The sequence below is a fragment of the Triturus cristatus genome, chromosome 4_2 (genome assembly GCF_964204655.1).
Source record: "Triturus cristatus chromosome 4_2, aTriCri1.1, whole genome shotgun sequence".
Lineage (NCBI taxonomy): Eukaryota > Metazoa > Chordata > Amphibia > Caudata > Salamandridae > Triturus > Triturus cristatus.
This window is the reverse complement of record NC_140586.1, coordinates 958,994,645-959,011,115: the sequence shown is the minus strand read 5'-3', so window position 1 is coordinate 959,011,115 and position 16,471 is coordinate 958,994,645. Positions and strand designations below refer to the sequence as shown.

The 16,471-nt window shown below is 51.4% G+C and overlaps 1 protein-coding gene across 7 annotated transcripts in view; it reads left to right on the top strand.

Annotated features, from left to right (window-relative positions):
- CCDC24 (coiled-coil domain containing 24) overlaps positions 1-16,471 on the top strand; it is a 219,511-nt gene that overhangs the window by 23,349 nt on the left and 179,691 nt on the right. The window contains exon 1 of one of the 7 annotated variants that reach the window (XM_085603115.1): positions 15,040-15,174. The exons of 4 other annotated variants lie outside the window; for them this stretch is intronic. The gene's annotated coding sequence lies outside the window, so the exon portion shown is untranslated. Of the gene's footprint in view, positions 1-15,039; positions 15,179-15,226; positions 15,653-16,471 lie in introns of those variants that run through there. 2 more of the 7 variants (XM_085603112.1, XM_085603116.1) reach the window with 2 other exon arrangements.

Below are 16,471 nucleotides of genomic sequence, written 5' to 3'. Positions count from 1 at the left end.
GCGCCCTTGTGCTGTTGCTGTGCACCCCACATCATGATGTTATTTGCGGGGACTGGGGCCATTATGTTCCCATGAGCTCAGGTTGTGTATGTCTGATGTCAGTAGCTGGATGAAAGACAACTGGCTTCAAATACATGCTGAGAAGGCCAAGATTGTGGTTTTTGGGGTGGATAACTCTGTGTGGTCTGAACGTTGGCTTGAGACATGGCCCATTGCCCACTCCTGTGGTAGTCGCTAAAATCTTGGAGTGATCTTTGATAAGATTCTGAAGAAGATTTTTCCTTTCCAGCCCACAGAATTAAGAGTTTCAGTGGTCAGCATTCTTATTACATCTTGTCTTGATTACTTTAATGCTCTATATCTAAATGCTAACCAGTTTTCTCTTAATTAACTTCTGATCATCCAAAATGAAGCCACCCAGCTGATCCTGGAAGTTTCGAAACATCATTCGGTCAGGGAGGGGTTGTTGTCACTCAACTGGCTCCCTGTTAAGAAGTGGTGACTTTCAAGGCGTTCTGTATGATCTACAGTGCTCTCCACCAGCAGTGCCCTGGATATCTGAGAGCCTCCTTCCCCTGGTATTTGCCAAATAGACAGCTCAGAACCGCAGCAATGAGAAAGGTGATCATCTCCAGGTTCCGAAAGGCTAGATGGGATGGCCACGTGATTACTCTGCCTGCAGCTAGGTTATGGAACACGTTCTGTATACATATAGTGAGTCTGAATTCTTATCTTGCCCTTCCTCATGTAGCGCTTGAAGCATATCTCTTCAACCGATTTTGACTTGCTGCTGTGCTGAAAGGGGGTGCTGTCCAGCTTGGGCAACAAGTTTTTTGTTCCATCCCTTCCTTCTTGGTGCCTGCCTATGCTTGGCATGGTTTCTTGTCTTCACAGTCGTGTCCGTGCCGGAGTGCAGGTCAGCTGTGCCTGCCGTCTGTATGTGACCGCGTTCGATGCAGTGACTCTGTTGCCACTATTACCAATGAGGTGAGAATTTACATTTGGCCTGATCAAGTCCACTGAGGGTGCGGCACACACCCCTACTGTGGAGGCAGGCATTGTGTTCTCACTGGGCCCTTCCTTTGTTGGAGGACGGCATGCATAGCCCAAACATGTTAGCTTGGAGAAGGATGATTTCGACCCAGTGGAGTTGGATTTTGGTTAAGGTCGGTAATGAGATTGTTAAGCATCATAGGGAGAGTTTTTTTTTTTTTTTTTCTTTTCTTTCCTTTTTCTTCGTTTGTTTACTGCTAGATGGATGGATGGAGCTTTTTAAAATATTTATTTATTTTGCAGCTTGTAACAGTGAAACTATACAACCCTAGTATGGGGCACAGAAGTTCCGCTAGGTCATATATGCAGTACAAGCAAATTTTTAATGAATTTCAATCAAAACATTCAGCAATAGAGACACACCCCTCTACCACCACCCCTCCCCCCCTCCCATCCCTGTCACTTGAATGTATCTATGGAACCCCCCTTGAGACAGATCAAGGTAGACATGAGCAATGATCATTAGGTCAACTCCCCCTCCCCCCCCTCCCACTGCTTCAAGTATTTAGTACAGTAGTACAGTTCCTTTTTTTTGATTTTCAAAAACCTTTATTGAACAAAATTGCATAGCAAAGTTACAAGATTGCACCATATCAAAGCACCATGTACATGAATACAATAACATTCAACAAGGTTAGCCTAGAGTACATATCGTTGGAGAGCAAAACATACCAAATATAGTGTAAGAGCACCAGGACAGTGGGACAAGTCATGGTAAGAAGCACCATATACAAGGGAGAGAGGCGGAACAAGTTGAGGTAAGTCAGGACAGGGGGCGAGCTACTCACTGACCTACACCGGCGGCCGCCGTGGGCGGAGCGCTGGCGGAGAGCGCGGGTAGAGGTCGCTGGACGCTGGGAATCACGACTGCGGAGGTAAGACATGAGTGGGCCCCATATGTCGAGTGGGCGGGATCTGGCTGGCATGAGGTACCAGAATTAGGACAGGAGAGTCTGGCAGCGTGATGCATCCTCAAGCCAAAGTGCGAACTTGGGCGCGGGTTTGCGGCCCCAGCACATGGAGACCCTACGCCGCGCAAGGACCATTAGCATGGTAATCAAGCGGCCGGAGGCATCAGGGCAATATTTAACAAAGCCTAAGAGGCAAAGCGGGGGATCGGGCTGGACCGGCGATGAAGTGATGTCAGAAATAGCGGCATAGACCTCACTCCAGTAAGCGGAGACCTGGGGGGCACAGCCAGGCAAGGTGGGAAAAGTCCACCGCCGGAGCGGAGCAGCGCAGGCATCTATCATTGGGAATAAGTCCCATCTTGTGCAGTTGGGCGGGAGTCCGGTATAGCCAATGTAAATATTTAAAGTGAATAAGGCGCAGATGGTAATTTGGGGACAGGCGCTTAATCTGATTGCAACAATAAAGCCAGTCAATTGGAGATATCTCCATACCGATGTTCTCGCCCCATGCCACGCGCGCCCGGTCAGTGGAAATGGAAGAGGCTGCCAGTGTAAAGGCATATATTTTAGTCACTAGCTTCCTTGGGGAGGGGGACGAATAAAGGAAGTCGAGGGTGGCCATAGAGGGAGGGGACTGGGGAAACGAGGGGTGCACCTCCCTGCAGACAGCCCTGAGTTGATAGTAGAGTAAGGTGTCCATGGGACCGGAATCAGCAGCTAGAGAGAAGAATGTGTTCCCAGGGTAGAGATCCACTACTGTAGTTAGCCCTAAGCGGCTGGCGTGTTTTTTTTTTTTTATAACAAATTTTTATTTGTCCAAATAACACATATAATGCAGACCTCTGAATCCCAGAGACAACTGCCGCATGTACCATACAAAAGATATCGACTTTGACCATTTTACTCTGAAAAGCGATACATATAGAATCAACCGCTGCAAACCCCCAATATCCCCCCTCCCCACCCTCCCATGCACCATCTCCTCATTCCTGAAAAGCATATCTCTAAACCCAACTGCCACTGCTCTACTTAAAGGGCCAATGATGAAATGTCGGCTCCTGCCATGGAGATAAGGGCAACCCATGAAAGAATAAAGACAAAAAAAAAATAGCCCACGGATCACTCCAGATCCCAGGTCCGGGCCTCCCGCGGCGGTTCCAGTTCCAAGCAGCAATAATCAGCCCAGCGCTTCCAGATCTTATAGTGCTTACGGGGGCACCCCCAAGCTTCAAAGATTGGAATCTCAAGACCCATGCAGAAGTCCAAACCTCTCTTCCAGACCGAAACCAAGGGAGCCACAACCGCCTTCCAGACTGTAGCTATATCTCTCTTCGCTGAGGGGAAGCCTAAGAGCATAAGGTGGTGCTTATAAATATTACCCCCGATCCCTTCCATCACATGAAGGAGGACAAGTTTCGGCGAACTAGGAAGCTCACATCCCATCTCAGAACCTCGGAAAGACAGGCCAGGACCCCCCTCCAAAATCGTGCGAGCGCTGTGCAGTGTCAGATAGTGTGTAGCAGGGTCCCTTCCACTAACGAAGACACACCGGGGAAGCCACCAAGCCCGCCCTCCAGAGCATAACCCTGGTAAAATAAACCCTATGAAGATATTTGAATTGAATAAGCCGCAGGCTTACAGCAATAGCCGCCCCACACGGGGAGGGCAAGGGCTCTGTCCAGTCCTCCATCTGACCTACATCATCTCCCATGCCTCACGCAGACGCTACAAGGAGGGGGAGCAATGCGTTACCAGAGATTGATACATTTTAGAGATCTTATGGTCTAAGAGGTCTCCCATGAATACCTTAGCCTCTACGGGGCTAAACTCCAGCAAAGAATCGAGACCCTCCAAGCTGGGGGATATCGTGTGTCTACACTGTAGATATTTGAAGAATTGGGTTTTGGGCATTTGGAAATCCTTCTGGACGTCCTGAAAAGATTTTAGAACCGTGCCCCGCATGGCGTTCCCCAGGGTGGAAATCCCAATGTTGTCCCATCACGAAACCCGGAGAGAGACAGCAACTGCGGGAAACGGCCATTGTGCCAAAGTGGGGTCGCCCGGGTCAGCCTATTCTACCAGCCCATTCTCCGCAGAGCCTGCCTCCAGATCTGAAACACAATCCGTGTAGCCAACGGCAGGGGATGCCTCATCGGGGTAGAGTAAAGGAGAGTATGTAGGGACCGATCTCCCATGCAGCGCCGCTCCACGGCATAGGCTGAGTCTGCTGTGTCCCCATACCACCACTCATTCAAAACAAGAAGATGCGATCCCAAAGAAACTGACCTAGGGCAGAGTTCACCTGCCGGTACCAACGCGGGGGAATCGGGTAGGGATGATTTTGCAATTGATACAATAGTCACGGGAGTGATACCATCTTAAAAATGGCGGACCGGCCGTATATAGACGGGGCATGTGGTACCAGGTCTTGATATCCTCACGCACACGCTCCCATACAGGTGCGATATTGCGCTCCCAAGCCGTAGTGGGAGAGTCTGACAAAATTACCCCCAAATATTTCATGCCCCCATGCACCACCTGAACCGACGATGCCCAAGGACCAAGCTCACACCGCTCTCCCAATACCCACAGGGTGGACTTTCGAGGGTTCATATATAGACCCGAGGTTCCCCCAAAGATCTGCATGATCCACATCAATCTGGGGCCCGTGCGTTCCAGATTGGTCAGGAAAAACAATACATCGTCTGCATACAGGACGATGTGATCAGAAAGCCCATGTGCCAACTTAAAGCCAGACACATGAGCGTCCATCCGCACCCAAGCAGCCAGGGGCTCCATTGCTAACGCAAAGAGATACGGGGAGAGCGGACACCCCTGCCTGGTGCGACGTCCAATCGAAAAGCCCGAAGAAGCGAAACCCGCCACCCGCACTGAGGCCGTCAAATCGGTGTACAGAAGGGTTAAATAGGACAAGAAACGTGGACCAAAATTCAGCCGCTGCAGAAGCGCAAATAAATAGACCCAGCTCAGGGAGTTAAAGGCCCTGTCCATATCTGCCAATAGAAGTGCTGCCCTCTCCCCCAATCCCTGGACTTTGCGACCGCCACATGAGCCCGCCGAATATTATGGCAGGTGGCACGCTGGGGCATGAACCCAGCCTGGTCCTGGTGCCTTGTCTAGTATCTTAGCCTCCACATTCAGGCGGGAGATAGGGCGATATGAGGCGTGATGTTACGGCGGCCTACCGGGCTTGTGGAAGACCACTATCTCGGCGTGCCTCCAGTCCCTTGGCAGACATCCCCTGTCCCTGGCCTCCTCCACCACCCTGCGGTAGTGGGGCCCTAGCTGTCGAAAGCATTTCTTAAAAAATTTGCAGGGAAAGCCATTGGGGGCCAGGGGCCTTGCCTGAGTTCAGCTCCCCTAGGGCCACCCCCACCTCCTCATCAGTAAGCGGGTCCTCCAGTCTCTCCCGTAGCTCATCTGGAAGTGCCTTCGGCGGAAGATCGTCTAAAGAACGATCAATAACTTCCGCCTGGAAGCACTCCGTGGGGGTATATAACTGAGCATAATATTCCGCAAAGCAGCATGCAATATCCAAAGCGCCAGATAACGGTAGCCCATCCGACCCTACGATACCTGGGAGACCCTGGGGGCGAAGCGACCCCTGGCACAGCCGATGTAACATTTTACTAGATTTGTCGCCCCACTGGTAGATCCTACTACGGGTAGCCAGCCAGGCCTGGCGAGCCTCATCCAGAAGAATACAAGAATATTCCTGCTGTGCCAGAAGTAGCTGATGTCGAGCAAATCGCCCTCCCTCTTCCCTGCCACGGCACTCCAACTCCAGAACAATAGCTTCCGCCCAGACCAGTGCCTCTCTACGCAGACGTCTGCCGTAATGCAATATGAGATTTCCCCCCCCCCCCCCCCCCCCGAATAGTGGGCCTCAAGGCCTCCCAAAGAGTATCGGCCCCCCGGGACCGAACCCAAATTAACAGCCAGATACTGATCAATGGCATCGTCCATCTGGACACCGTAATCCTCCTTCTGGAGGTTCCAGACTGATAGGCGCCAACGGAATGGCCCACTTGTCCCTCCTGCTCGCACCGTAAGGGCCACTGGAGAGTGGTCGGAAAGTCCTCGCGGGAGAATGTCCGCTGCCGTCACCCTACTGTCGAAGGCCCGCGGAACAAACCAATAATCCAGATGGGAAAAGGAACCATGAACTGACGAGAGATATGTGTAGCCCTGTGTACTACCATGTATCCTACACCAGGGATCCACCCAATCCAAGGAGCATAATTTAGTGGGGAGGCGGGTATCAGATACAGGCCCGGGCCTCCACCTATCCCTGGCCACCTAGCGGGTGGCGTGTTTAACCATCCCAGAAGTCTGGAGAGGAGGGAAAGCCGGATGATGAGCGATTGCCATCATATTCGCAGAAAGCATATCAGCACCGGAAAATCGGCGGAGCCCCTCCCAGGCCCAGCACATGGTCTAGACCGTATCAATCTCAGTGCGTAAGAGTTTCGCTTGAGCGAACAGGGCGGTCGTAAGCGTCCACGGGGCGGCAAGATCAACTTCCACGGCAACATGTGGCTGGAAGGGAGTGGGATGGAGCCAAAAATGCAGAAAACTGGCCTGAGCACAGAGTGCGTAAAGTTTAAAATCTGGGGCGCCAAGACTGCAGCGCGACATCTCAAGAGTGAGAATGTTATACGCAATCCTAGGCTGTCTGCTGGCCCAGACCAGAGAGATGAGCAACAAGCGAACTTTGTGGAAAAAGTGGGCTGTGAGGGGGATGGGTACGTTGACGAATAGATGTAAAATTTCGAGAGCACAACCATCTTAGCGATTGCTATTCGACCGGCCAAAGATGAAGGCAGCTGGCTCCAGAGGGGAATCTTGGACTCAAACCAGTCCACAGCACGGCCAAAGTTAGCTCTCCAGAGTTCATCCACGTCCCTGCTCAGCCAGATACCTAAGTATCTAGTGGCGGGGCCCTACGCCCACACAAAGGGGTAGTCCGGGGTCAAAGGCGTCGTGGCATCAGTGAGAGGGAATAGCACAGACTTATTCCAGTTTGCCTGAGTAGCCACCAAACCATATCACCTCGCGGACCAGGGGGCTTAGGTTTTCCTGGGGATTGCGGACATATAGAGTGACATTGTCCGCGTACATGGAGACTAAAAGGGCACGCGCCACGAAGCTGATACCCTTCTGGGTGTGATGTTGTCGGAGTCTAGCATTAAGGGGTTCCATCGTGATGGGGAAGAGCAGCGTGCACCCCTGCCGAGTGCCACGCCCGATGGAAATGGGATCCTATACTTGGCCGTTGATCTGGGGATGGGCTGTGGGAAGGGTTTCGAGGAGTAAAATTTTGCGTATTAAGACTGGGCTGAACCCAGGCGAGGAAGGAGATAAAAAAGGAAGGGCCATTCTAGGGTATCGAAGGCTTTGGTGGCGTCAAGCAAGGTGGCCACTGCAGGGAGCGCTGGGTTAATTTGATGGAGGACGGAGAAGATGGTCCAGAGATTGTGAAAAGTCGCGCGGCCGGGGATAAAACCAGACTGGTCAGGGCGGACAATGTGCGGCATGAGAAGGAGAAGGCGGGAAGCGAGTAATTTGGCGAAGATTTTATTGTCCGTATTAATAAGTGATAAGGAGCGATAGGAGTCTCACAGCTCAGGGGGTTAGTCCGGTTTAAGGAGTAAAGTAAGCATCGCCTCGCGAAGCGAGGGGGGGGGGGGGAAATTGACCGTTTTGGAAGGACTCATTGTACATGGCTGCCAAGTGTGGGACCAGAAGCTGAGCGAAGGTTTTGTAGAAGGAGACTGGCAGGCCATCCAAACCGGGGGCCTTGTCACCAGGCATGCCGTTTATAGCGGCTAAGATTTCTGCTTTAGAGAAGGGCTCATCGAGAAATTCCCTTGTGATGGTTATCAGGCCAAAGGAGCTGAAAGGTATCAAAATATTGGTCCAGGACCTCACTCGGGGGGGGGGGGGGGGGGGGGGTACAGATCCGGCCGTGTACAGTTGTGTATAAAAAGCTTCAAATCGTGCCTTAATTTCCTCAGGGGAAGTGGTTCTAGCAGGGCCACCATCCTGGAGGGCGGTTATATATGACGCGGCGCGAGGTGGACAAGGATTTTACCAGGGCGTTCGCCCTCGCCAAAGTGGTGCGCTCGCGCCTCCCTACTGAGGAATGAGAGTTCACAGTAGTACAGTTCCTTACTGTAAATCTGGCTTGCCTAAAAGGCACCCCGTTAGTGTGACCCAGAAATCCTTAAGGCGCGAGGCTTCGGGCAAGTCCTCTGCATAGATCCCAAGTTGGTCCCTGCAATACAGTAGGTCTCAGATCCACCTTTTTACTGTTGGTAAAGCCTTGGCCCCCCCAGCATTGCGCAATCACCCGTTTGGCAAACAACGTGGAGATTGCCACCAGCCGTCTATTGCACGGCTTGAGATTTTTCACCCACCCCAAAATGCAGACATCAGACGTACACGGCACAGACTTCAGCACCACCTCCGTGAGCACAAGCACAATCTTAACCCAGAAGGCCTGAATGCCAGCATAGCCCCATACAATTTGCAAGAAATCCGCATCCTCCTGTCAACACCTCATGCAATTAGCACGGTCCCGCAGCCCGAATCTGCGCAGCTGAACAGGGGTATAATAGATCTGATGTAAATATTTGAAGTGTATGATGCGGAGGTTACAGTTCGCAGTCAGGCATCCCGTTAGGTTGCAGCAAAATGTCCAAGCATCCAGGGAGAGGGTGTCACCTAGCGCTGTGTTCCATTTAATATAGGAGGGATTGTCTAGGGGGTCTCGCTCCCTCTGAGAAGCATTATATAGTCTGGTAATCAAGCCACTTCGGGAGTCGCTGGCTAGCAACGCCTTTAGTGCCAGTAACGTTTTCGGTTCAGCTGGATAAGCAGGATATACTGCACGCACAGCCTGTCTCATATGCACCTAAGTAAATCCTAACATCAGATATACCTCACGTGAAGCAGCCGTCAATGGGAACACTGTCTAATTTGTCCCATTGATTCCCAGGCCCGAGTACCATTCAAACTTTACGTACTCTCGCAGCAATGCAGATAAATATGTGGCCGGCTCTTGGACATATAACAACATGTCATCTGCATACGAGAGCACCAACGGACGTTGACGGAACAGAGGGCTTCCTGAGCATGCCGCTGACGCAATTTACAGGCCAGTGGCTCAAGTGTGAGCGCGAAAAGGATTGGCGACAGAGGGCAGCCCTGTCACGTGCCCCTGTAGATTGGGAAGGCGTCAGACACCCAGCCATTCACGCGTATTCGGGCCCGTGGCTCAAAGTATAACAGGTGAACCCACTTAAGGAAAAAGGGTGGCAGACCCATGCGCAGTAGGACTGTGAACATATATTCCCATTGCAGGGAATCCAATGCCTTCCCAGCTTCAAGTAAGACCGCCACAGCCAGGGAGTCCGAATCAAAGTAGTGCAGGGTAGCAAACACAGTGCGAAGGTTGTGCATGGTTGATCTAGCAGGGATAAACCCCAGCTGGTCGGGCAGGACCAGATTAGGAACGAAGGGCTGGAGCCTACTGGCAATCATTTTCGCCAGAATTTTGACATCAATGTTGATCATGGAGAGCGGCCTGCAGGAGTCACAGGCATTGGCCGCCTTGTCCGGTTTCAAAAGCGTCACTATAAGGGCCTCCTTAAGAGTGGGCAGGAGTATACCTGAGTCATATGCCTCCGCAAAGACATCTAGTAGTCTAGGGGCTAGATCTTCAACATAGGCCTTGTATAACTCACTCGGGAGCCCATCAAGGCCCGCAGCTTTACATGTTGGGAGTGACATGATGGCTAGTTTGACGTCTTCGACATCAAATGACTGCGTGAGGTATTCACACTGGTTTAACAATAGCCAGCCAAGCGCGATATCATCAAGTTAGGAGTTAGTATCTGCTGCTGGAGCATGCGGTCGCCTGCCATAAAGTCCAGAGTAATAGGCCAGCACCACCTTGTTTGTCTCCGGTGTGGTGTAGTGCGCCTTGCCCTCCTCATTGTGTGTTTCAGTAATGTAGTCTTGGATTCGAGGTGCCGCAAGTTTTTGCGCAAGAGAGCGGCTAGGTCTTCCCCCCCCCTCGCCCTTATAGCGTGCCGTGCTACGACGCGACCTATGGGCCATTTCCTGGCCGACTGTGTCAGTGTGCTCGGTGACCAGTTTCCATATCGCAGACAGCTTTTCTGGAACCGGTTGTCTGTCATAGTCACGTTCCAGAGTGGATATTTCCGCCGCTAGTCGGTCTATTCTGCGACGGAGGTCCTTCAAGACCCCAGCCTGCACACCAATACACACGACACGTATTGTGACTTTAAACGCTTCCAGAAGCATGCCAGCACTATCTACAGTGCCCTTATTTTGCTTAAAAACATTGCGAATCGCCTCTCCCACATCACTCTTTAATACCGGATCAGACAATGAAGATTACTGCAGCCTCCACATGAACGGGGGCCTTTCACACTCAGGGTTGCGCAGTTTGACTAATACCAGAGAGTGATCTGATAATGTCTTCACCAAGTGCTGAACGTCAGTAACCCACGTGCAGACGACCTTGGATGCAAGTCAATAGTCCAAGCGGGACTGCAGATACAAAGGTGCTCTCCCGTGCCCACGGATGTCGCAGCTGTCCTACGTCGTGTATGTTCCCGGCCTCTAATAGACCTAGCAGTGCATCGGTCATGAGTCTATGTCAGGGGACTCCACCACCCAACCTGTCCACCTGCACATCTATACAAGTATTAAAGTCACCCCCCCCATAGAACCGCGACAGGGGGGAAGCTGGAAATACAGCGCCACACATCCACAAAGGAGTGGTCATCAACATTTGGTCCACACACATTCACCAGCAACACTTCACACCGCCAAGCCTGCCATGCACCAGCGCGATCCTGCCTTGATCGTCAATTTCCGGGCCTAGTATAGTGAAGGGGACCCCTTTCTTGATTAGAATGAGCACTCCGCGGGATTATGAAGAGTATGACGACGCAATAAGGACCCCCGCCCAGCGCGAGCCTATATTCTTATCAGTGTGTGATGTAAGATGCGTCTCTTGTAGAAATGCTACCTGGACACCTAACCTGTCCTAGAACCTGTGCTAGAACAGAGCAAATTTTCTTGGGGCTATTTAAACCATGCACATTCCATGTACGGAATTTTACGTTACCACCCATGTCCTGTGGTGGAGGGTGTAGTTAGAACAGTGTAATGTCGAGTTACCGTAATGTGCCGCCAGGGTTCAACAACGTTGCCAGTCAAAGGTGCCATCCAACCTTCCCCCTCATTCCCCACCCCCCCTGGCACCCACCCACTTCAGCGACCCCAACGTGCCGAAGCCATCCCTCCCCAGAGCAAACAAACCCCAAAAATAAGATCTAACAGTTCGAAACAAGTGGGGTACTCCCACGTGGGGAGCGCCAGAGAGATACTTGCTTCCCACGAGGTAGGAGGTGGCTGATCAGGACTATATATCTGTGCTAAATGAGAATTGACATGAAAAGAAATACAGAGTGCATCAGTTGCAACCGCCTTGTGGGGGTCAGTGCCCCTGCAACAGGCCTATAGGAAAGAACATTAAATGTTTGCAGCATAGAGAGAACAGCCCATAAACCAACTTATAGGGCAGCAGACAGAAGCCTAGTCCACCACCATGGGACCAATCACTGCTCCTCCTCATCATGATCAACTTGGGCCTCTCGTCAACATCGTTTCAGTTACTTATCGTGCTCCATCTCCGCCATGGGGATGGAGAAGATTTTTGACTCTCCCACCTGGCCTATACGTAGGTGGGTGGAATACAGCATGGCATAAGAATTACCCTCAGACTGGAGAAATTTCGTATCAAGAACCTGTACATCCAGAGGACCAGCGTCACAATAGTTAATCTGCTGTGGGGGGTCATAAAGGACCGTACATAAGTTCATGCCCCCCCCGCATGTGGGATAGGAAACCAAGAAATACATGCTATCACCACATAGCAGTCACATAGCCACATAGCAGTCACCTACTTAAAATTACACATGTGGAGCATGATATAACATAACCCTCGGGGCCAACCAATCCACGCCATCGTGACGACCCCCTGAACAAAGTTATATGACATCTAGCCTAAGCCGAGGGCCAGATGTGCTAATATGGTAGGGAGCAATAATCAAACTTAGCGTCAAGGTGTGACCCATGATGCTGGGTGCGAACATCGACATAGTACATCACCACTCAGTCCGTTACTGCTCCTCCTCGTCCGATTCAGCTGGGATCTCATGGCGCTGTCTCTTCTGCTTTTCCACGTGCTCCATTGCGGCCTTAGGGGTAGTGAACATTTGTTTCCCTCTTGTCCCATCCGTAAGCAGGCAGGTTACAGCATGGCTTAAGGAATGCCATCGGACTGCAGGAGTTTCTTCACAGCACCAAACTCCCGCCGCGCCGCTTGTACCGTGACGGTAAAGTCAGGGCAGAAAGACAGTGAATTCCCCGGGTGGGTGATGGTACCCTTGTCCCTGGTGAGTCTCAGTATAGCGTACCGGTCCCGGTAGTTTAATAGCCGAGCAATTTTAGGGCAAGGTGGGGCACCCGATACCGGCCTCACTGCCAGGGAGAGGTGGGCTTGCTCCACTATAAACATTGCGGACAATTTCTCAGGGCCGAAGATCTCCATCCTGCCTGTATTGGTGGACTCCGGCAGGCCCGTAATTCTAATGTTATTGCAATGGGACCGAGCCTCTGAATCTTCATTTTTCGCTTGTATAAGCGCCAGTACCTTTTTCATGCTGTTAGCCTTGTCCGCGACCACGCTGAGGCCGTCCTCGTTAGTGGACCCTCTGCTCTATCTCCCCCATTCTTGCGTTCTGCTTTTCCATCTGGGAGGATATATGGTCAAGTCTGTGTTTAATTGCCGACATGTTCCCCTCTATAGCCTGAAGACTCTTCTGCATTGCGATCAGCGTCGTCTCCAGTGTGGAGGGGCCATCGCCCTGAGAGTCCGCCTCCGAGTCAGAGGCTGCTTTTTGCTGTGTTTTGGTAGTTTTGCGCACCTCAAATGTGAGGCGGGGTTGTGACCTGTCTTTTCTCCCCATGTTGCCTAGTAGGCTGGGCAAGATTTGAAAGCAGCAGGCTGTGTTGCGGCTTGGCACGGGTGCGAAGATCTCGGGGCCGTGCTATTACTAGGTTCCCGCAAGCAAGCGGCAACTTGTCATTTAAGTTCTATGCAGCAATCACACAGGGTACCCGGGCCAGTATAGGGCTATAAGTGCCAGTCTGTAGTATGGTGAATACCTCCGCGCTAGTGGTGCTCAATAGTGCCAGTGTCTCTCAAGTGTCAGCAGTTGGGTGCAGAGATCCACCACCTGAAGGGAGACCAGTATGGAAGGGCCGGTCTCCACGAGAGAGGAGCTCCAGTATTTCAGGGGGAACAACCTTTACAACGCAACTTTTACAACGCACTACACTTACAACGCATTTTTTACAACGCACAATCCATTACAACGCATGACATTACAACGCATGACACTACAACGCATTTTTAAAAACTACCTTTACAACGCATTCCATTACAATGCATACTACCATTACAACGCATACCATTACAACGCATAATATAGTAATTTTTACCCCTATACTATCCAACACTTACCCTACTGTTGCACCCCCTGGAGTTAGAATAGTAATTTTTACCCCTATACTATCCAACACTTACTCTACTGTTGCACCCCCTGGAGTTAGAATAGTAATTTTTACCCCTATACTATCCAACACTTACCCTACTGTTGCACCCTCTGGAGTTAGAATAGTAATTTTTACCCCTATACTATCCAACACTTACCCTACTGTTGCACCCCCTGGAGTTAGAATAGTAATTTTTACCCCTATACTATCCAACACTTACTCTACTGTTGCACCCCCTGGAGTTAGAATAGTAATTTTTACCCCTATACTATCCAACACTTACCCTACTGTTGCACCCCCTGGAGTTAGAATAGTAATTTTTACCCCTATACTATCCAACACTTTCCCTACTGTTGCACCCCCTGGAGTTAGAATAGTAATTTGTACCCCTATACTATCCAACATTTACCCTACTGTTGCACCCCCTAGAGTTAGAATAGTAATTTTTAACCCTATACTATCCAACACTTACCCTACTGTTGCACCCCCTGGAGTTAGAATAGTAATTTTTACCCCTATACTATCTAATACTTACCTTAAATGCAATTTAATATTATGCGTTGTAATGGTATGCGTTGTAAAGGTAGTATGCGTTGTAATGGAAATGCGTTGTAAAGGTAGTTTTTAAAAATGCGTTGTAGTGTCCTGCGTTGTAATGTCATGCGTTGTAATGGATTGTGCGTTGTAAAAAATGCATTGTAAGTGCATGCGTTGTAAAAGTGTGCGTTGTAACGACATACATCCGTATTTCAGCCACACCACATTGTGCACGCAGGCCCCACGACCCCGCCGACCGCTGTGTGCCTGTCGCAGCATGAGAGTAATGCGGGTATTTGTGCCAGTATACCGATGTGACGCAGTGCCGCCCTCTCCGCCTCCTGCTCCGCAGACAGGCCGTAAATTGCAGAGCACGGCCCAGCGCCTAGGCCCACACCCACCACCTCAGGCCAAAGCAAGGCCGACCCCCCACTCACCACGGCCCGCTGCGAGCACCGGCAACCTCCAGGGTGACGATCCGGCCTTTTCGGGGGCCCAGTGGCCTCGGAGCTCCAACCAGCCTCCCTCCCAGTTGTCAGGGCCGATTAACGATGTGTGGGTCGCCAGCCCTCCAGATAGTCGGAGCCACGGGGCCCCACCACTCAGTCCCTGCAATGTTGTCCCCAGTCACAGAAGCTCTCCACAGGGCCTGCCGGCCCCCCCGCCGATGCGGCGGAGGCACAGGCCAAGCAGCGCGGGCAGTCTCAGAGCCCCGCCGCCAGCAGTAATCCCACAGAGGCCCACAGCCAGGCACGCACACCTCCCGCTGGTGTCCAGTTGTCATGGTCGATGAGCCGCTGCAGCCTCCATTTGACAGCTCACCATGCAACTTCGCTCAGCTGCGGCAGCTCTTCTCCAGCTCTCCGCACTCCAGCCAGCGGGCCGGCTCAGTCCCAGATGCTGTCGGCCGCCATGTTGTTTGCCGCTAGAGGGGTCCAATCTTCGCCGATAGCAGCCACTACAGAGGCCCCCGAGTGTCAGCGGACCCCCAGCCGTAGGTACGGGCGTCGTGCCGTTCAGGGCGACCCTTTTTAGGAATGTTAAGCGTTATATTGGCGCGGATAGTGGTCTGATTGAAGATCAGCCGGGCAGAGCACCACTAATGTGCTGCCATCTTGCCTGGCGCCCTCTAGCGCCCTCCATCGTGGGGAGAGTTGATAGCTTGTTAATAATATTTGTGCAGGAACAGTTTGTACAAATGTAGAGTCCGTCTGTACTCGTTTGATCAAAGAGTTTAGCTCCCCTAGTTTGTCATCTATCCCGGCTACGGAGATGGCCAGGGTGTTAAGGAGTGAGAGCTGCGTGTCCATCTTGTTTGACTGATACTGTAGTGGCTCCACTGAAAGTTGTACCGTGTCCGCAAGGGATATCCAGACACTGTCTGCTGGTTATTTTTCCCTGCTTGACTCTGGATCTCTACCTTGAGTGCTGGGCACTCAGGAGGCCCGGGGTGATTGTTCAGGGTCCTGCGGGTAAGTTGTCAGCATTTCTTCCCATTCTGCTATTTTAAATATAAGAGCGCCCGTGATTCTTTTCCTCAATGTATTCTGGTTCAGCTGTGGCCTCTGTGGGCCTAGTTCCTGTGAGGGCAAGAGGGGTTGTGAGTTTCTCCTGTGTTGTCTGCTTTGATGTGATGGACCACACCTGACCCAGGGGCCTCATCAGACAGACTTTGTATCTTAGTAGGCTCGCAGTGGACTTGAGCTTGGGGAGTGCTCCCATAAATCTCCTCACTGAGGCTGCAGAAGCTGTCGAGATTAAGCCCATTTGCCTCTGGAGTAGGCAGATGGCCAAATGGTCCTGGGCTCCCTACTAGGCAGTTTTTTTGGTATGTTGGAAGAATGTGTAGGCTGTAGGACAAGGATTGAAGGCAGGGAGAGTTGACCCACGGTAGCTTCAGCTGCACTAGTTGTCCCCACTTGTTATAATCGCAATAGGGGAGTTTGCAGCCCCGTTAGCCTTTCGTTACTTGAAAAGAGGACTGAGCCTGCATCTCTGAGACAGCTAAACTTTGAACATATTTTTGGCTGTTTTAGGCAGGTGGTGGGCTTGTTTAGGATGGTGCCAAGGTAGGAGTTTTTGGTGGCGGTCACCAGTCCTGTTTCCCACACTGATTGTGGCCAGCATTGCTCATTGATAGGTTGTTTTAGGCTGCTATCTGTAACACATCTCACTTTCAGGTGTTTAGAGATTAACCTGTGCATTGCTATACGTTTGCAGAATCCGTTACAGGGCAGAGCTTTACCACTTGAATCTGGGAATCGTCTCTCTTCTGTGCATGTCTCTATGCT